The 22,188-nt window shown below is 35.3% G+C and overlaps 1 long non-coding RNA gene across 1 annotated transcript in view; it reads right to left on the bottom strand.

Annotated features, from left to right (window-relative positions):
* Positions 1 to 22,188, bottom strand: part of LOC120884259 (uncharacterized) — a 148,173-nt gene that overhangs the window by 62,781 nt on the left and 63,204 nt on the right. Inside the window, exon 4 of the long non-coding RNA XR_013433968.1 lies at positions 7,429 to 7,525. This is a non-coding gene — a long non-coding RNA (uncharacterized LOC120884259). The remainder of the gene's footprint in view (positions 1 to 7,428; positions 7,526 to 22,188) is intronic.

Here is a 22,188-nt window from a genome sequence, read left to right as displayed (position 1 = left end):
CTTATCATGGTCTACTATTCATATATGGTGTGAAATTATAATATTGCAATAATAAAAAAATTACAATATAAATAAGATCCCCATATGAATACATATGTATGTAAAAACAGTGTGCTTTATTGCAATAGCAAATACTAGATAAATCAAACCATAACAAAAATAATCTCAGCAACTTAGCTAGGGCCTTTCTCAAAATAAATGTAAACCTGCTAGGGCTGTTTACTGATGAAGAGTCCTTGCTTCCCCAATGCTGAAGTATAACACCAGAGTAGTGCACCAGGTACATTTAGAGTGGAAAGTAAAAGCTTTATTAAAGGACAGTAGAAAGAACTTCTTCCCAGAAGAAAAAGGGGACCAAAGAGGTAAAATCCATGAAAGGGATTTTTTTAAAACTACGGTCTTTTTAGCTTTTTTATACCTAAAGTCTTCCTTCAGCTATCCCACATTCCTGTCACATTTCTGTCCTTTGTTCTGTTATCTTGCAGTGTTGGAATGTAGGTGGGAAGACCCAAAGTGTGGAGGACAGGTGGGCTGAAGGAGTAATCTGGGCTGGAAAGGCTTTTGGATTAGCATCACCATGATAGCTGTGAGCTGCTTCATTAAAATTTCCTAGGGATGGGCTCAGGGCCTTGGGGACATTTTCAATTCCTGTTATCCTGGACTCCCTTCTCAATATGGTGTTCATTCTTGATTTTACTGGATATTAGACCGAATTTGCCTAACTGCACTAACTACCTATCTATAAATCTGGCTTCAATACCAAGGATATGGCTAAGTAGTACAGTATCTCTGAGTTCACCTAACTTTAACAAAATAATAATAATGAACAAATTAAAAATAAAAGAATCTCAAAATAAAAATTAGCTAGCTCAAAAGGAAATTAGGTACCTCAAACTGACAGTTCTTCTCCTGCAGGAAAATGGACCTTGGAGATTTGATTTTGATAATTATTCCACCTTTCAATCTCCAGCATCTGGTAAGACACTGGGATGCAGAAACACACCTGCTACATAGTATTTTATGCAGATTTTGAGAATTCCCTTTGAGTATAAGGAAGGCAGCAAAGAGTCTCTGCCACTGACATGTTCCCCATCTGGTTGGAGGAGTTAAGCCTGCAGACTCCAGAGACTGCCCAGAGTCCCAATCTGCTAGCTCCTGTTTTCAACACAGCCAGTCTTGTGGTTTCAATAGTCTTTCTTCACCAGCCTCCCTTGCTAGGCCAATGCACACTCACCATTTCCTGGTTCTCAGAAGTAGGGCTACTTGGGATCCTCAGTTTCTGCAAAGCAGAACAACATGTGACTCTGAAGAGTGAGACTACAGATGGCAATAATGGAGGACTCAGGAGATAAGAAGTGAAAAGCCCATCCTCCCTGATGACACACGATTGGACAATTCCCACAAAATGCTCTTGATTGGAAAAGGCTTCAGATCATGAACATTGAATCTGAGAGAAGTGAACAATTTTTTGAGTGACAGGGAATATTATCCAATCCAGGCATGAATAAAGGCTAGAATCTCAGGTCTTTGAGTGCTGTTTTTTTTTGATCTGAGAAATGTACCCCAGAGTCTCAGGCTGCTGTGATTTTAAGGCAAGGTTATTTCCCATAAGTGGGAACTAACCCAACCAACAGAAAATTTTCATTTAAACTTACATATAAAGTAATTTGAGTTTATGGGTTATATATGCTTGCATATTATTCAGGATTTAATATAAAATAATGACAATAATTATCAAATTTTATATATTTATTTTTTGATCTCTGTTTTTTTTAGGTGACAGGTTGAACTTTGAACTGAGAGGAAAACCCCTAAAGAAAAAGTGCCCAATAAAAACAACACAAAAGTAGATGGGATTGTGGCTGAGCAGCAGAGTGCTCACCTCCCATGTGTAAGATCCTGGGTTCGATCCTCAGTACTACATAAAAATAGATAAATAAAATAAAGGTATTGTGTCCAGCTACAGCTAAAAAGAACATAAAAAACATAAGGTAAAAGTGAAAACCAGCCTCTACCTCAGAGCAAAGACTGTCCAAAGAAGGGGGCATGACTCTTATCCTTGGAAAGACACACCCGAGCACTCCTAGGCTCATACCCACCCTGCTGAGTTGTTTATCTACAAATAACAGGAAAGATCTGCTGTGCCTGGTGTCCCTGACTCAGTCAGGCTAGGTGGGGATTCATAGCAACCCCCTAGCATCCACCAATCAGCATGAGACAGGGAAAATTCCTGGGATTCCAAATGACACTTCCAGTAGTAGTTTATGGTGGTTGATAACATTTTGGGAAACCATATAGTGCAGAATATACCCCCCTCATGGCCAAAGCCAATCTGTTCAAATGAATCCCCATCTTGTACTAACCAATCATCCTTACCCAACTTGTTCCCACCAGTGAATGTGCTAATCATATTATAGAGTTGTCTATGATTTTCCCAAGGTATGTGATGATTTGCTAAGAGATGCTATAATGTATGTGGGGTACCTGCCTTCCCCAAAGAGTTATAAAACTTCTGAAAACTCTGGGCTCAGGTCCTCTAAGCCACCAGTTGCTATGTGTGTGGAGGACTGACCTAGCTTGCAATAAAAACCTTTTTGGTTCTAACATTGATCTTGGTCTCTGGTGGTCTTTGGGGGTCCTTCATTTGAGCATAACAATCTCTCCTGAAATCCATGGGAAAAGAAATCAGCACTCCAGTTCTCTAGGACTGTAGGTTTATAGCACAAAACTCAGTCAGGCTAGGTGGGGATCAATAGCAACCCCCTAGCCTCCACCAATCAGCATGAGACAGGGAAAATTCCTGGGATTCCAAATGACACTTCCAGTAGTAGTTTATGGTGGTTGATAAAATTTTGGGAAACCATATAGTGCAGAATATCCTCCCCTCATGGCCTAAGCCAATCTGTTCAAATGAATCCCCATCTTGTACTAACCAATCATCCTTACCAAACTTGTTCCCACCAGTGAATTTGCTAATCATGTTTTAGAGTTTTTTATGATTTTCCCAAGGTGTGTGATGATTTTCTAAGAGATGCTATAATGTATGTGGGGTACCTACCTTCCCAAAAGAATTATAAAACTGCTGAAAACCCTCGGCTCAGGTCCTCTAAGCCACCAGTTGCTATGTGTGTGGAGGACTGACCTAGCTTGCAATAAAAACCTCTTTGGTCCTTACATTGATCTTGGTCTCTGGTGGTCTTTTGGGGGTCCTCCATTTGAGCATAACAATCTCTCCTGAAACCCATGAAAAAAGAATTCAGCACTCCAGTTCCCTATGACTGTAGGTTTATAGCACAAAATGTTACAAAAGGGGGGTGACTTGAGAACTTACACGAACAACAGGATTTTCACAAGCATAATACAAAGACATGTAGTAGGTTAATGGTCAAAATGGTTTAGCACTTAGGGAGCAAATTTAGATCACAACATCAGAATGTATGATGCACCACTAAAGTTTCAGAGTGAGTTGTTATTTGGTCAGGGAAAGCCAGAATTTATGAGTCATCACTAAAGATTCAGGGAGAGTTGTTATCTCATCAGGGAAAACCAGACATGGGTGAGTTCAAGGCACTGCTAGGGATTTCAAGCAAGTTTACAAATCACAGTAATTTATAATGAAGCAGAAATCAACTTTTCATGCCTTTATGATGAGATGACTCCAAGTCCTAAAAGGAAATTAGGCTGGATTTTTTACTTGCTATGGCCATAGCTTTTAAAATATGTGTTGCATACTTTAACAAGTATGATAATTAAATTGTTAATATTAATTACTACTAATTTTTTAAAAGAATGAATAAAATAGGAAATTAGATATTTGTTATTAAATGCATAAAAATTTTGATTAATATATTGATAATATAAACATGGAAAATATTGAAAATGATAAAAAGACATTTAATATAAGGGATTCAATATTATAAGTCCTTCATGTTCAGTGTGTCAGTGCTTCAATAATTTTTTTCATTTTTTTAGGTCACTTGAATTACACTTCTGCAAATGTTTGTTAGGTATACAAATTTAAGATTTTCTATTTTGTAAAGTAGAAAAATGGCAGATTTGAGCTCCTGTCAGGATTTTAAAACTTGTAAGCCATGTGGGGCATCTTAGCACTTTTTTTTTCATATTTGCACATAGTCCAATTCTAGAGAAGAATGAGTTGGAGACATAGTCTACTCTTCTGAGCAAAATAGAAATTGCCTTAGAATATTTCTAAAGCTTTTAACTTTTCTAACATTTCAGAATTTTTGGTGATTTAAAAAAAATATTTATTTTAAGAAATGAATTGTTTGAAATTAATTATTTATCTTTCCTGCATTATTTTTCACTTTCATCGATTTTTTTAGGAGAACTAACAGAACAGAATTCCAAAAGTTTTCCATGTAAATTTAAAAGTATGTTTCTAATAATCAAGATAGAAAGCAGAAGCAAAACATTATCTAGTTTGGTGGTTCTGCCTCAAAATAGATAGTTACTTATTTATTTCTGCTATTATTCACTAGGTTCCTAAGGTTGCAGAAATCACCAACCAACACAGAGAAAAGTCTTTTTAGTTTTTTTTCTCACAACCAATTCAAGCTAAAATATATTAGTATCACAGTAGTTTCATACCACAATGTGTTTCTAAATAATAAAATATGTATACATAAACATATAAATAAATATAAAATAAAATATAATATTAGATAGATTATTTTTTCCTGAATAATCATTTTGTACATATTTCCCTTTAGACACAGTTCTGGAACAAAGTGTCACAAATAAGACATAAATCCTACATTGCTACACAGAGTAATTAAAGAACATACTAAGAGCTTGGTATAAAACTTGCCATAGAGACATAAATAACTAGAGAACATTTTAGATAATTATACCTAAGTGCTAAGCAGCAAATTCATAGTCTTTAAGTATATGAAGAGACAAGTTATCATAGCAAATTTTATAACTCAGTTGCTGCTAATATAGAGAGATAGAGAGATTTATTAAGAGATGGTTTTATGCAGATTTTTGGTTTAAAAAGGGAAAGATCAGATAATGTAGGTGATTTAAACATGAGCAATAATATTTTTCTGCATTCAGTACCTTTTTTGCAGATATATGAATTATAATTAATTCTAATTATAATTAATTCTAACCAGTAAAATGCAGAAATAGTGTAAAGATTATTCACTAGGAGTAAAATTACTTAAAAAGAGAACCAAAACTTCCATTCCTGTCCAAATGTTTATTCCTGACAAAAAGACTGCTTTTTTGAACCATTTTGTAGATAAGATTTTTTGTAATAAATATTTTGGTGATGTTTTCACATATCATTTAATATATTTATGCTTCACATTTTCTCTTTTGTCCTATTTTACTACCTATATACTGAAAGTAAAAATTTCTAAATCCTAAACTTCCTTGATATTTGAGATATCTTTTAATTTTTAAGCTTACATCATTTCTATAATGAATACTGTGCTTTCAGTAAAAGAATGACTATTTGTATGCACCTGGGTCATTTACAGGAGTTTTACTCATCCCCAAAAATGGGGATGACTAAATAGCTCAGCTTGTAGAGTGCTTGCCTTCTAAGCATGAGGCCCTGTGGTCAATCCCCAGTACAGAGAGAGAGAGAGAGAGAGAGAGAGAGAGAGAGAGAGAGAGAGAGATTAAAATTGCATGTAATTTAAATTCAAGTTAGTCCCACTTTTATTTTTTCCTGCCACACCAGAAGAAAAGAGTTTCCTGAAATGTTTGGAATGTTTCTGTGAGTTATTTATTTATTTATTTTTATTTACTTATTTTTATGTGGTGCTGCGATTGAACCCAGGACCTTGCACATGCTAGGTGGGTGCTTTATCACTGAGCCACAACCCCAGATTGTCTGACCATAAATAAATAAATAAATAAAACAAACAAATTAATAAATACATAAACCCTCAATTGATGACCCATTACAGTTTTTAAAAATCCTTAATTGGGACACATAAACCTCATTTAGGAGAGATTCATTCTTTTTAATGTCACCTAATTTTATTCTGCTTTCTTCTCATGAGAAAATCTCAGAATGATAAATTAAAATCTTTTAAAAATGCTCTCCAGTTCTTGAAGAAAAACATCATAAATAATGCATACCTTTGAAATAAAACATGGGAAAATAATGATCAATAATGCTGAAAGTGGAGTTTTGAGATGAACCAAAATTTCTCAGTTTGCCAATTGAATCTGGGTGCTTGTCTCATAAATTTTGAACAAAAAAAAATCTATTTAAGCAAGAAGAAATAGAACATCCACCATGTGGTATGAGGAAAGGTACAAAAAAAAAAAACCTCATATTTGTGTACAATCTTAGAAGTTTACAGATAGTTTTGGGCAGAAAATGGAGCATAATGCATTTAGAATAGGCTTTGGAAAAGAAAAGAAATCCTGACTACCATCTGGGTTCACTTTCATTCTTTCTGTGAACCATCCTTTTTCTTCAAATTCAATCAGGAATATCCCCTAGGACAAAGGACTTTGTTGAAGGCTTCAACGCCTTTTACATTTGAAATACACCTTAATGGTGCTCATTAACATCTTTCAGTTAGCCATCAGGTGTGTTTGAGTGAGGCCCATTATCCACATTACATGGTCATTATACTATCTATTCTATTTTATACTTATTCCCTGTGAAAAGAGAACCCTCGATTTGCATATGTGGACAGAGAGCTAGAAAACTAGGGGTTTATTCTGAGACCTATGGAGAGCTAAACTGAAGTTCTGGATTTCAGATTTTTGTTTTGGATTTGAGATACTGCTTTTGCTACATTTAAAAATCCCAGGACTCATGAAGAGAATGAGTTAAAAGCCAGCATCATCAAATTTGTGAGGCCCTAAGAAATTCAAAGGGACCCTGTCTCTAAATAAAAATATTAAAAAAGGGGGTGGGAATGTGAATCAGTGGATGAACACCTCTGGGTTGAATTTCTGGTACCAAAAAAAAAAAACAACAGAACACACACACACACAAAATAATAATTAGAAATAAATAAATAAACAAACAAATAAACCCTCATGAGAACAAGCCCTAAAATTAACAGCTTCTCTCATGCATGAATACAATAAATGGATTTGGAGTTCTCTCTTGATAATTATCTCAGTCTTCACCATGCAATCTGGAGACATGCTGGACTCATAGCACATGGAATCCCACAAAGGGCTTTAGAAAGAAGCTGAAAACACCATACAATTATGGAACAAAATGCCCAGGTTTTCAACTGCTGATCTCAGCCTCACTAGACTAGTCAGAGGGAGGTGAAGGCTAAGCTACCACAGAGAGACCCTCTTGCCACAGACTCTGGAGAGAACCAGGAGGAGTCCCTAGCCATGACTGCCAGTTTCCACCATTGCCACTCCTGTCAGCTTTAAGCCACCTTCCTAAGCAGTCTCAATATAACAAGGCACACTTACCATTTCCTAGCTCTCAGGGTTCTCAGCATTCTCCCTGTGGTTTGTTTTCAGATTCTGCACAGCACAGACACCTGGGCTCTAGATCCAGGACAGAAGCCTACAAAAAAGATTGAAAAAATGGCGGGTTCCAGACACCAAGGGAACAGAAGATTGTGGAAGCCCTCCCCCTCATCCCTGGCTGCCTGAGGATTGGACAGTTCTCAACTAAGTGTCTGACTGGTCAAGGCTTCAGGCACTGCCTCCAACCTGAGCCAAGTGGGCACAGAATCAAAGTCTAAATGACAGGTTGCTCCAATGTCATTGTTAACCGACTACAGATCAGGGCTGAGAATATAGCTTAGTCAGTAGAGTGTTTGTTTTGCTGATATAAGGCCATGGATTCAATCCCCTGCACTACACGCACACACTCTATCCCCCCCCCCAAAAAAAAGATTAAGTAAAGGACTTTGGGGACTAGGGTTTTGGATCATTGGTAGAGAACTTTCCTAGCATGCATGAGGTACTGGGTTGAATATGAAGCACAGCATTAAAAAGCCACCCAAGAGGGGGATGTGGCTCAAGCAGTAGCACACTCTCTGGCATGTGGGCGGCCCAGGTTTGATCCTCAGCACCACATACAAACAAAGAAGTTGTGTCCGCCAAAAACTAAAAATAAATATTAAAAAAAAGCCAACGAACAAACTACTAATGATACTGTGTCCATCTACAACAAAAAGTATTCAAGAAAAAAAAAGACTGTGTATTGGACTTGTGCACCCTCACTGCAGAACTCATACACACTTTTTATAAATAATATATACATATATGTCTTCAGACAATGTATAAATTTCTCCTGGGATGTCTTTTCAAGTAACTTATATTACAGGTATGCTTCACAACCTGAAATCCTCTTCACTTCACTTCTTCTTCTTCTTCTTCTTCTTCTTCTTCTTCTTCTTCTTCTTCTTATTATTATTATTATTATTAGCCTGTTAATTGCATTAAATGCCTCTGTATGGGGTTCTTTTAAGGAAAAGTTTTCTTCCAATAATAGGACCTAGCCCAGAGAGAAATGTATTGACACTTATAATTGTTTATAAAGTTATAGCAATTTGTGAATAAATATGTATATATTTTTTATGAAAATGATATCACAATTACTTTAATATATATTTTTTAAAATTTTTCTATTCTTTGTCTCATAAAAACAACAGTTTGAACTTTACGCTCTTTAGCAATGTTCTTATATCCCTTCCCCCAAAAAAGTGACTCACAAATATAATTCAAATTATTGAGACTCATAAATTTTTGATCTTTTATTTTAACTAGTAAAGTCTAAAGATTTTCTTTTTATTTTCACCTTTAAATGAAGTACACTTTTATAGCTTTTTTGTTGTTTAATTGACCTTTAATATTATGCAATTTTTACCCTCATTCTGATCACTTTGGACTATTGATATTTTCATGGAGGGGAACTCAAAGTGGTCATGCACAAGGTAGGAATGGATATAGTATGATAAGATTGGTGATTGCTGAGTATGTAGATTTAGCTATACAAAATAAGTATTGGTGGATGATATGGGGATAGAGAGAAAAAGAGCAATGAAAAAAAGAAGAAAAACTTGAACAGTAGAGGGGTTCACATGCCACAAGTCTACAATGATAGCGTGAATATAGAGGGTAGTGTTCTTGGAAGCAGCAATAAAATTTGAGGGAAAGAAAATGGTAATTTTTTGCACAGTTCCCAAGTGAGAGAGCCAGGTGAATGGGTTCTGTGTTCAACTCTTCCCACCTAGGAGTGGAATTTATAGTTCATAAGGTATGTCTCAGTAAGTAGTAAAACATCATTTCTATGTACCTTTACACTTTTTTATGGCTACAAGTTGACTTTGACAATTCCAGTCACATTACATCTTTGCACTTATTAGCTATTAATTAATTAATTCATTCATTACATTATTTATTTGTTTTTTATTAATTCACCTTTTCTTTAGTTGTCATTGTTTTTACATTACTAGTGATGTAAAAAAGCTAAAATCTAAAAGCTGTGTCAAAACTCCTCTTTTTTCTAATATACACTTTAATAAAGTATTTCTCTCTCACTTTTATATTTTGGAGAGTAGACTAACTTCCCAAGCAGTAGTTAATAACCTAGATGAGTTTTCCAACTAGCTCACTATTACTTTTAAATTATTTACATCCTTGACATTAACAGTGTCACTGATTACTTTTTTAAATTTTTGCAAGATCTCTCTCTCTCTCTCTCTCTCTCTCTCTCTCTCTCTCATATGACAAATTGAAATCAGATATGCTTTTTTACTAAGAAATACTCTCAGCCTTTAATAAAATATTCTACAAAGAAAAAGGGTTTCACTGATTTTCTTAGAGCCTCACTAAGTTCTTGAGGCTGGCTGACTTTAATCTAATGTTATAGAAGTATGCATTATATATATATATATGAGAGGGAGAGGGTAGTGTTCATTTGACTCTTTCTCTTTGGGACTGTGCCACAGTTACCTTCTTCTTTCACTTCTACCTTATTTCTGCCTCCAAAGAAGCTACCCTTTCCCCTCATACTATCATTGATCCACCATTGGACTATTTAAATATGAACTCTTGAGCTGGTCATTCTTTCCCTCTTTTCTTCACAGCACTTTTTTCTCTACCTGTACCTATTCCACCATTACTTATTCATGAATACTCACTACTACATACTCAGTATCCACCAATGTCACATCCTGATCCATCTCTGTTCTGCTTTTTCCATGGATCATTTTGAGATACCCTCCACCCATATTTCAATAGTTCAGAGTAAGGTCAGTTAATGGTGTTATATATAAAGGTTTTTAAATGTCATTTACATAACAATAAGCCTATTAAAATTGGGATGTATTTTGTCTTAGGTTAAAAAAGAAAATTTACAGACTGCACTGTTATACTCAATTGTTTAAAATTCATTAATCTCAATAATTTGGAAGAAGTAATTATATAAAAAGGAGAATAAAGAAAAGAACATAATACATATAATTGACAATTGATGGAGTAGAAATTGCTGTTATTTCATCATGAAAACTGTATATATATATGAAATACTCCTCACCAAGCAGCTTAGACCTGTGGAAATTATTGTATGTGTGTACAATGACAGCGTACAAGTATGTGATAGCATAAGACTAGAGCTTTGTCAATACAGTAGAAATCTTTGGCCTAGGAGGAAAGAGGAGGTGATTCAGAAAAATAAAAATAATAAATTTTGAGAAAAAAAATGGTTTCTGGAGCCCAGAAAGATTTTTGGTTTAATTAGAGTACAAAATACCACATAAGTATTATACTGAAGTTACATCTGTTAAATACATCACATGTATAATGGATTTCAAGGAAAATATGTGAAACTTATCACAAACTAAATCAAAATTTACAAAAGCACATAAAATAGCATGTGTGTAAATAAAACTAATCATTATAAAGACAACTATTTTAACTCAATTTAATATATAATATTTTCCTATCAAAATTTTAGCATGTTTTTCTTTGAATACAAGAAAAAAGCTGGACCTGTTGGTGCACAATTGTAATCCCAGTACCTTGGGAGGTGTATTGTGAGCTCAAAGCCAGCATCAGCAAAAGTGAGGCCCTAAGTAACTCAGTGAGATACCGTGTCTAAATGTCATACAAAATATGTTTGGGGATGTGGCTCAATTCCTCTGAGTTTAATTCCAAGTACCAAATAAAAGAAAAAAAAAGAAAGGACCAAAAAACTTATCTTAGAAATAAAATATATGTAAAATACCCCAAAACCTTTAATAAAAAAAATAATATACTTATTGTTATGAGACACATTTAATGTATATTATAAAACTATATTGCAATAATACAGACCAATATATTATAATATAAATCAAATCTGAAATCATATGTAGATCAATAGTATTGTTAAGAGCAATAGAAAGGCATATGTAAAACTGACCATATGAAAAATAACATTAGAAGTGAATGAATGAATCTATCCAACATAAAGTTAGAATTGGGACACAGAGGCAAAGTTCACTGTTAGAGTGTGTGTGCAGAATGTACAAAATAGTCAGTTCCAAACTTAGCAACACTATAAAAAGCAAATATTAAGAGGGAATAATGTTGAAAATAAAGCAGAATATTAAATGAGACACTCTCCCTCCATCTATAGATAAATTTAAGGAAAAAACTACTGTGAGTATCTCTGGCAAAATCATGAATGAGTAGAGAGATTTAGATACACTGGATATTACTCCAGTCTTAAGAAATGTACCATATTTGGGACAAAATTCCCAATTACCATCATCACCTCTAGTGAACAGAAATGTGAGAGAGGGGTTGAGGATGTAGCTCAGTTTTTAGAGTGCTTGCCTTGTATGCACAAGGTCCTGGGTTCAATCTCTAGCACCACAAAAAAATTTTTTTAAGAAGAAGGAAATATGAAAGAAATGATACAAAAAATGGTGATATCTGAGATCCATAAAATTTTTTACAAGTGCTTCATCAGCTGTGACCAAGACACAAAAATACCCAAATATCAAAGCTGTCAATTTATCTCAAAAAAATCTGCCAGCATATTTTCCCAATTGCTGTTGCTGACAGATGAAGTTCACTCTAGCTTGTATTATAGGTGAAATAGGGAGGAATCCAGTAAACTACTCTTAGCTTGAGAGAGATTTTAGCACTTCCTGAATCCTGCCCCAACCCTGATACACTACTAATAAGGCCAGAACTACCAATTCCTCCTAGAAAAATTTTTTAGTTTTTTTTGTGGGTGTGTGAATGTGTGTATTGAATGTTTCACATTTAACATATTTTGTTTATGTTTCTATGTCCCTGATACACTAGTAATAATGCCAGAACTACCAATTGCTCCTAGAAAGATTTTTGTGTGTGTATGTGTGGATGTGTGTGTCGATGCGTGTACTGAATATCTCAACTTTAACATATTTTATTTACCTTACTATGTCCTGAAGTTTCAAACTCTAGAACAAAAGGTGATTGAGCTTATGTCAATCTCTGTAGATTTTAAACAAATGAATTTACATTCTTTTCCCAGCATTTTTATGAACTATGATACCAAACAGTTGTTCAGAAAGGAGCTTAATAAACAATGATCCCTGGGCTGGGGATGTGGCTCAAGCGGTAGCGTGCTCGCCTGGCAGGCATGCGGCCAGGGTTCAATCCTCAGCACCACATACAAACAACGATGTTGTGTCCACGGAGAAATGGAAAATAAATATTAAAAAATTCTCTCTCTCTCTCTCTCTCTCTCTCTCTCTCTCTCTCTCTCTTAAAAAAAAACAATGATCCCTGTTTATTCCAACAAATCTGTACAGAATAGTCCTACATTGGCTACTTCATATAAACTTTCCTCAGGGATAAAATGCATAAGTCAAAGAGATTTTCTGTAGCCTGGGCAGTGTTGTTGAAAAGGTCATTATAATAATCTGAAAGAGCTAGGTGTGGTGGCCAATATACTAGAGGCTGGAGAGGCAAGTCAGGAGGATTGTGATTTGAAAGACAGCCTTAACAACATAGAAAGGCTATAAGCAACTTATTGAGAGATTAGTGATATATCACCTGTCTCAAAAAAAAAAAAAAAAGGACTGGAAACATAACTCAGTGGTAAGCATCCACGGAGTTCAATTCATAGCACCAAACCACATCAAACTAAACAAATATCTGAAAGATAGTAGGGACTTCAGAGTATAGGTGTATATGCATAGATAAAAATTTTGGTTACAATATAAAGTTAATATAGATACTTTTGAAAAAAAATTTCATGGTTCTTTTTTTAAAGAGAAAGCAAGAGAGAGAGAGGGTGGAGAGAGAGAGAGAGAATTTTAATATTTATTTATTCATTTTAGTTTTCGGCAGACACAACATCTTTTTTTGTACATGGTGCTGAGGATAAAACACAGTGCCACACAAATACCAGGCACACTACCACTTGAGCCACATTCCCAGCCCCTATCATGGTTCTTAAGAGCTCAAAATAAAAATGCCATATAATCCACTAATAATAATTTTTTTGAAGCAGGGTATCATTGTGAATGTCTGTACTCTCAGTGGCTTGGGAGGATGAAACAGGAGGAACTTAAAAACAGCCTCAGAAACTTGGCAATGGCTTAAGTGACTCAATGATATCCTGTCTTATTAAAAAAATAGGGATGTAACACAGTGGTAAAGTGCCTAAATAAGTACAAATAAATAACAATAACAATTCTTGGTTTAAAAAATGCCCTATAACCCAGTAATTATAATTCTGGATAAATATCTAAAGAAATTGGAAAATTTTTGTTAAAGATATTACTTCACTTCCATTTTTATTGTAGGTTAATTCACAGTATCTAATAAAAGGAATCAAATGAAGTGCCTTTTAGATGCAAGGTATTGATGAAAAGGTTTCTTCCAGCTGCAGATCATCCATCTGCTTGCCTTAAAGGCTGCATACTTATAATTCAAACTGCTCCCTAAAAGGCAAGACTCAGATATGGATTCTTCTGAGTATTCCAAGAAATTTTGGTACCTCTGGACAAATTCTGTAAGACTTTTCCAAAACTAAGGAATAGGTAAATTTTGGAGTTTGAAATGTGGACAACATACAGTAAATTCCTCAAGGAGAAATCTTAATTTAGACACTGTGATAAGGTGTCTGGTCTGGGGAAGAAAGAGGAAGTAAAATCAGAGTTTGAGATAAAACTAGACTTTACTTCAGTGATTTATAGGTTATTGATTTAATCCAAACAAATATTGGAAAAGGGTTAAAGCTACTAATTAAAATTTATGTAAAACAGGTATTTAAAAAGTACCAGGAAAGAGCTGAAGGTGTGGCTCAGTTGTACAGTGTTTGCCTAGCATATACGAGGCAATGAGCTTAATTCTCAGCGCCCCATATAAATAAATTCAATATAAATAAATATTAAAAAAAAATACCAGGTAAGGATTTAAGGTCGTTGCTCAGTAGTAGAATTCTTGGCTAGTATGCATGAGGCACTCTGTTTGATACTGGACCCACATTAATAACAATAATAATAATAATAATAATAATAATAATAATAATAATAATAATAATAATAAAGATATTTTGTTTATCCACAACTAAGAAAAAATATTTTAAAAAAGTAAAACAGTGCTATGGCCTGTAACCTTCTAATTATCTGTGTTCTAATTAAGCCCTTGCAATTGAACTTTCTTGTTTTTTAAATTAAAGTCCAGTTCCACATTTATTTCCTGCGGCACCAGGACAAAGCAGTTTGCTTGAGTATTAGGAATGCTTCTAAATGTCACTTTAATAAAGTTGTTTTACATATTTAAAAACTCAGTTAAAAGCAAACTTGGTGGCAGAGGCCATAACCCCTGTGGCACAGAAGAATTATACATGGGTATCATGAGTTCAAAGCTACCATCAGAAAAAGCAAGGCACTAAGCAACTAAGTGAGACCCTCTCTCTAAATAAATACAAAAAAGGACTGGGGATGTATCTCAGTGCCCCTGAGTTAAATACCTGGTACAAAAAAAGAAGAAAAAAAGAAAAAATTCAATTGGGGACAAATATATTAAAGAAAGAAAGAAACAAACAAACAAACAAAAAACCACCTAAATTTTGGACAAATTAACTACACTATGGGCTGGGGATGTGGCTCAAGCGGTAGCGCGCTTTCCTGGCATGCGTGCTGCCCGGGTTCGATCCTCAGCACCACATACAAACAAAGATGTTGTGTCTGTCGAGAACTGAAAAATAAATATTAAAAAAAAAACTACACTATTGTGAGGATGGCTTTAGGCCTGGCCTAAAAAAACTCCATATTAAAAACTTCAGTTTGAAACATGTAGCCTCACCAGGCATGCCTAAAGAAGCCTGCAGTATTGCCCTCAGACATAAACAAATCACTTCCCCTCACCTTGATAAACAGAGTGAGGCCTCTGGCAGGTTGTCCTCACCTAATAAGAGGAAAGGGTGAGAAGACCAAGGTGCAGACCACCAGACCAGATGTTTCTGGCCCTAGAGTAAATGATGTCATGGAAAAATCTGGTGGTAACTAACAAGGATTGAAAAAAGGGTAAAAAAGCTGCAAAATTCAGTATAAACAGTAGAGCAAATGAACAGATGTTCAGCCAGCTCAATAAAAAATGCACTTGAGCTGGGGAGGCTGATGAGGACTTGGAATGACATCTCATCACTTCTCATCATTTGTATTATCCTCACCACTCTTAAACTCTACAGCCACACCTTAGTGAGAGGGGGAAAGGTAAAAGATTATGTGATGTTCTTCTCATGTGATGAAAACTTAATTTCAGTGGGGAGAAACCCAATGGGGAAAATAAAACCAAGAGGCAAGATCTCCCACACACCCAAAATATATACTTTCATGACTAAAAATTTTATCAAAATTACTTTAAAATATCATTTAACTTTTGTGCTCTCTGGTCTTATGAGAAAGAAAATTTTACTTTAAACTTCTAAGCAATGTCCTAAGGCATTAATATTTTCCCAGAGAGAAAAACAATATAATGTATTAGTATAATTTAAAAATTTCTAGTATTCATAATAAAAATTAAGAAGGACAGCTTAAATCAATTTAATAACTTAAACTACTATATCTAAAATATTATTATTTTTGAAAATATAAACTGACAAATAAATAAATGTATTTTTCAAGCTTCATCCTAAAATTCATTCTTTTTTTTTTTATTGTTGGTCGTTCAAAACATTACATCTTTCTTAATATATCATGTTTCACAATTTGATTCAGAATGGTTATGAACTTCCATTATTACCCCGTATACAGATTGCTGAATCACATCAGTTACATCAGTTACATTTCCATTGATTTACACATTGCCATTCTAGTGTCTGATGAATTCTGTTCTCTAACCTATCATCTACTATCCCCCCACCCCTCCCCTCCCCTCCCCTCTTCTCTCTCAACCACCTCTACTGTAAAACATTTATTCCACTTGTGTACTTCTTCCCTTACCCCTTACTTCCTCTTGTATGTAATTTTATATAACCCTGAGGATCACCTTCCCTTTCCCTGCAGTTTCCCTTCTCTCTCCCTTTCCCTCCCCCCTCTCATCCCTATTTAATGTTAATCTTCTTCTCCTGCTCTTCGTCCCTACTCTGTCCTTAGTTACTCCCCTTATATCAAAGAAGTCATTTGGCATTTATTTTTTAAGGATTGGCTAGCTTCACTTAGCATAATCTGCTCTAATGCCATCCATTTCCCTCCAAATTCTATGATTTTGTCATTTCTTAATGCAGAGTAATACTCCATTGTGTATAAATGCCACATTTTTTTTATCCATTCATCTATTGAAGGGCATCTAGGTTGGTTCCACAATCTTGCTATCGTGAATTGTGCTGCTATGAACATCAATGCAGCAGTGTCCCTGTAGCATGCTCTTTTTAAGTCTTTAGGGAATAGACCGAGAAGGGGAATAGCTGGGTCAAATGGTGGTTCCATTCCCAGCTTTCCAAGAAATCTCCATACTGCTTTCCAAATTGGCTGCACCATTTTGCAGTCCCACCAACAATGAACAAGTGTACCCTTTTCCCCGCATCCTCTCCAGCACTTGTTGTTGTTGGACTTCATGATGGCTGCCAATCTTACTGGAGTGAGATGGTATCTTAGGGTAGTTTTGATTTGCATTTCTCTGACCGCTAGCTATGGTGAGCATTTTTTCATGTACTTGTTGATTGATTGTATGTCCTCCTCTGAGAAGTGTCTGTTCAGGTCCTTGGCCCATTTGTTGATTGGGTTATTTGTTGTCTTATTGTCTAATTTTTTGAGTTCTTTGTATACTCTGGATATTAGCGCTCTATCTGAAGTGTGTGGAGTAAAGATTTGTTCCCAGAATGTAGGCTCCCTGTTTATCTCTCTTATTGTTTCTTTTGCTGAGAAAAAACTTTTTAGTTTGAGTAAGTCCCATTTGTTGATTCTAGCTGTTAACTCTTGCGCTATGGGTGTCCTATTGAGGAATTTGGAGCCCGACCCCACCTCAACATTGTAAAAGCAATCTATGATAAGCCACAGGCCAGCATCATTCTGAATGGAGAGAAATTGAAGGCATTCCCTCTAAGATCTGGAACAAGACAGGGATGCCCTCTCTCACCACTTCTGTTCAACATAGTTCTCGAAACACTGGCCAGAGCAATTAGACAGACGAAAGAAATTAAAGGCATAAAAATAGGAAAAGAAGAACTTAAATTATCACTATTTGCTGACGACATGATTATATACCTAACAGACCCAAAAGGGTCTACAAAGAAACTATTAGAGCTAATAAATGAATTCAGCAAAGTGTCAGGGTATAAAATCAACACGCATAAATCAAATGCATTCCTGTATATCAGCAACAAATCCTCTGATACGGAAATGAGGACAACTACTCCATTCACAACATCCCCCCAAAAAATAAAATACTTGGGAATCAACCTAACAAAAGAGGTGAAAGATTTATACAATGAAAACTACAGAACCCTAAAGGAAGATATAGAAGAAGACCTTAGAAGATGGAAAAATATACCCTGTTCATGGATAGGCAGAACCAACATCATCAAAATGGTGATACTACCAAAAGTTCTCTATAAGTTCAATGCAATGCCAATCAAAATCCCAACAGCATTTCTTGTAGAAATAGATAAAAGAATCATGAAATTCATATGGAATAATAAAAGACCCAGAATAGCAAAAACAATGCTAAGCAGGAAGTGTGAATCAGGCGGTATATCGATACCAGACCTCAAATTATACTACAGAGCAATAGTAACAAAAACAGCGTGGTACTGGTACCAGAACAGGCGGGTGGACCAATGGTACAGAATAGAGGACACAGTAACCAATTCACAAAACTACAACTATCTTATATTTGATAAAGGGGCTAAAAGCATGCAATGGAGGAAGGATAGCATATTCAACAAATGGTGCTGGGAAAATTGGAAATCCATTTGCATCAAAATGAAACTGAATCCCTTTCTCTCACCATGCACAAAAGTTAACTCAAAATGGATCAAGGAGCTTGATATTAAATCAGAGACACGGCGTCTGATAGAAGAAAAAGTTGGCTATGATCTAAAATTCATTCTTGACCTCTCAGGGATATCTATGTTCACCACAGCTACATTCCATGTTTGAGATCTATAAATACCTTGACCTCAGCAAGACAAAAAAATTGACAACTCAGTTCTGTGTCATAGGTTATGGAATAAACATACCAAACAACATTCTCTCAGGGCCAAAGAACAGGAGAGACTCTGCACTTTGAGAGATAAGCCATCTACAACTCAGAAGTGTACAAAAGTGGAAACTGTTTCTCACAGGATTCTGGGCACAGATCCATTTTAATTTTAGATATAATACTTTAACCAAAAGAGATTGGTATCACTGGAGAGAAGACTCTAGGTCATCAGATCATCAGTAACCCAGTAACTAGAGTCTAAACATTTTTAAAAAATTATTTTGCAGTTTTGTCTTTAGCCTAATGCAGAGTTGTGATTTCATTTTTCTTCTTTAGTATGGGCTACTCTGAGAATATCATCAAACATTAAAGGCATAGAAGTCTACACATATTTCCATATAATTCAATAAAGCCTGTCAAGAGATTAGAGTTCAAATTTAAATTACTAAAATTTAACCAGTACCTATAAGGCACAATATATTTTTCACATAACTTCTGTTCCACATGTGATTGAATCCTGGCATTCAGCCCATGTTTAGTGAATTAGATATCTATCACTGAATAAGAAGAAACCATATAAAATTATTGTCTCAAGTGTGGGCTTATCATCAATTAAGCCTGGGTTCATATGGGATCTATTTACTGCATTAGGTGATAGTTGGTAAGGTTACTAAACTTCAGAGGGAGATATGGTTGCAAAAAAAAGCACCCTTTTTCTCAGTATCAAATAAATTAAGGTGGGCTCATTCTCATTGAGGTGACAGTGTTATGAAAGTAAAAACAAAGTATTCAAAGTGTTTCCTGACTAATACACTTTCATAGTCACAGATTTACATAAGTCACTCATAAAAAATAAGAGCTTAGATCCAAAATTTGGGAAATATACTCTGCACTTTGGCTACAAGAGGAGTAAAAACACATTGTCAATTTTATGTGTACAGATAGGGCTAAAGAATTGCTCATATGTTGACACTCGGTATCATTCTGCTTTTTGTAATGGATGAGGTTTACATAGCTGTTCAGTGTGAAAAAAATATTTGAAAGGTCTCCTGAATATTAAGCAACTTTACTGGAATTCAGGATCAATTCTCTGTGACCCCAAAGCCACAACTCACATCCTCTAGACTACATGAATTATAAATCTTTCATTATTGTTTTAGAAGTTAGATAGTGGCACAAAAAAGCAGAATATTTTTTTGTATCAAGGACTGGACTCAGAACACTTTATCACAAATCACATCTTCAGCCCATTTGTTTTTAAAGACAAGCCAAGTTCTCACTAAGATGCTTAGGCCCCACTGAGTTGCTGAGTCTAGCCGTGAACTTAAAATCCTTTTTCTAATCCTCTTTAGTCACTGAAATTATAGACATGCATTACAATATTGGCTCTTGTTTCCTGGTTTATGAATAGGCAAAATTGAAATGATAAGCAGAGAAGCAGCTGTTAAAATCACCCCTTTATTGATTCTGGCTTCATTCCTAAGGTTTAAATATTGAAACCCATATTTGAATGTATTCTGAAGGTAACATTATCTATTATAGTCAACAGTCTGTTGATCTCCATTTTATCCAGAAAGTTTTTAACTGCTTAAACTTTGATTTAATTTGAAAATGTTACTCAATATGTTTGAACTTCTGGTTTTTCTTCTGGCATTATTAGGATACTAGGTTCAAACCATACAGCCTATGGAAAATTATGGTGTGGTTATAGCTAAAGAGAAGACTATATGATAAATAAAATTTTAAACTCACGAGGATGATGTATTTTTTTTATTTTTATGTAACCTTGGTGAATAAGATACAGAGTAAACAACCAAACATTAAATCTTACAAAGAAGGCTCTAACTCTAGTTAATAAAGAAAAATATCAAATACAAAAAGTTGTGTTGCAAAATCACATAGCACTTGGTTTGTTATCAGCAGCACAGGAATGGGTTTCTGCCATATAATAATATCAATATGACTTCAATACATATGATATCTTTAGATGCAGTCACACAGCAGTTGATCAATGATAAGTTGTAAGAATGATGAGCTTGTTTAGATACCATCTGGAGATGGCTTTTAGTGATCCTAGACAGGGGGATTGTGTTCTAGTCATATCACAATACAGCATATTTTTTGAGGCCTGAGGATGCAGAGTTCTTACCTCCTTGGTGAAGGTTCATTGTAGAAGACTTCAGGTGTGTAGATTTTTTAATGATGAAACCTGTAAGAGTGAATCATTGGAAAGGCCAAACATGGCTATAGCTACTCTGTTGTTGATTCTTCCAAAAGGTTACTGTTATTTTTATTATGATGATTATTATTAGTATTATTATCATTTATTTAAGTAATTAATATCTTGATTAAGTGTATACATTCATTGTCATAAACATTTTCTTCTGAGTATGTGTTCACTATGTAAAATATTGATCATGCACCTTTGTTTTCTGGCCTATGTATGAAAGGGCCTATGGAATGATGCAGGATTCTGAGGGCTGAATGCTCTGGGCTACCTGGGGGCTATTGTTACCTCTGCATAAGCATGACTACACCATCAACTCTTCCTCACATCTTTCAATTGCTAGAGACCAAAATTTTACATCCTGGGTCTCAACACCCACAGAGCAACTCGCATAGTCTTTATTATATTTGCAGGTGAGAGATATCTCAGTCCTGGTAGATTAATGGAGATTTTTAGGGGAATAGTGGCAACTATGGACATGAAGAAGCATACATCACTTTGTTGCCTCAGTCCAATTACAGTGAACTCCTGTGGAGAGCTGTTACATAGTGGGATTTGTTCCTTGTAAACAGAAATAAGGATTCTGTCTGCACTGTGTGCAAACATAAACCTTGGAAGTTGAACTATCAATGAACTGCTGAAGCCCAGGCCTCAGCCCCGGGCCAAAGAAAAAAGTGGCAGCAGTAGCATAGATGATTTGAAGAAGTAGTCAAATGAGTCATGTGCAGCTGCTCTGGTAATGGGATGAATGGTTTCTATAGATCTGACAGCAAAAACTGATGCAAGTGTATGAGAGACTACCAGAATGAGAAATTGCAAAATAATCAAGAAGTATAGGAATCCAAAGTATATCCAGTAGAGTAAGATCTCTGTATTTTTAAAATACCCATCAACCTTCTCCATTGTGATGATTGAGTCTGGGGAGAAGAAGAAGGATAAAGGCCTTCAAGTCAAGTCAATGGATGATGCATAAAATGAAACGACAGTAGCCAATGGCCCCAGTGAACAACTGGCATGGTCATCCCAGGTATCCAAGTTTACTCCATTTTAACTGTTAAGCAGAACTGGTGGACTTAAAAAATAATTTACCCAGGGGGCAAGAGAGCAAGATTATTATTTTTTGTCTGTAAGAATTAGAGATAAACAGCATTCTCTGTTGCACCTTAAAAATGGAGAGGTTAGCATTGCTCCTTACAGTAGAAGTTGTAAAATGCTCAATGCCATGAGGCATTTAAGGACAAAAAAAAGACCAAGTATGTTAGTACCTGGCCAGGCTTCCAGAGGGCTGTATTTTTAGCAAGTAACCAAGGTCTTAAACAATCATATTCAATCTATGTACTCAAGATCAAAAACATTTA

This window comes from Ictidomys tridecemlineatus, unplaced genomic scaffold, assembly GCF_052094955.1.
Source record: "Ictidomys tridecemlineatus isolate mIctTri1 unplaced genomic scaffold, mIctTri1.hap1 Scaffold_77, whole genome shotgun sequence".
In the NCBI taxonomy this organism is placed as follows: domain Eukaryota; kingdom Metazoa; phylum Chordata; class Mammalia; order Rodentia; family Sciuridae; genus Ictidomys; species Ictidomys tridecemlineatus.
This window is presented reverse-complemented; position numbering and strand designations above follow the sequence as displayed.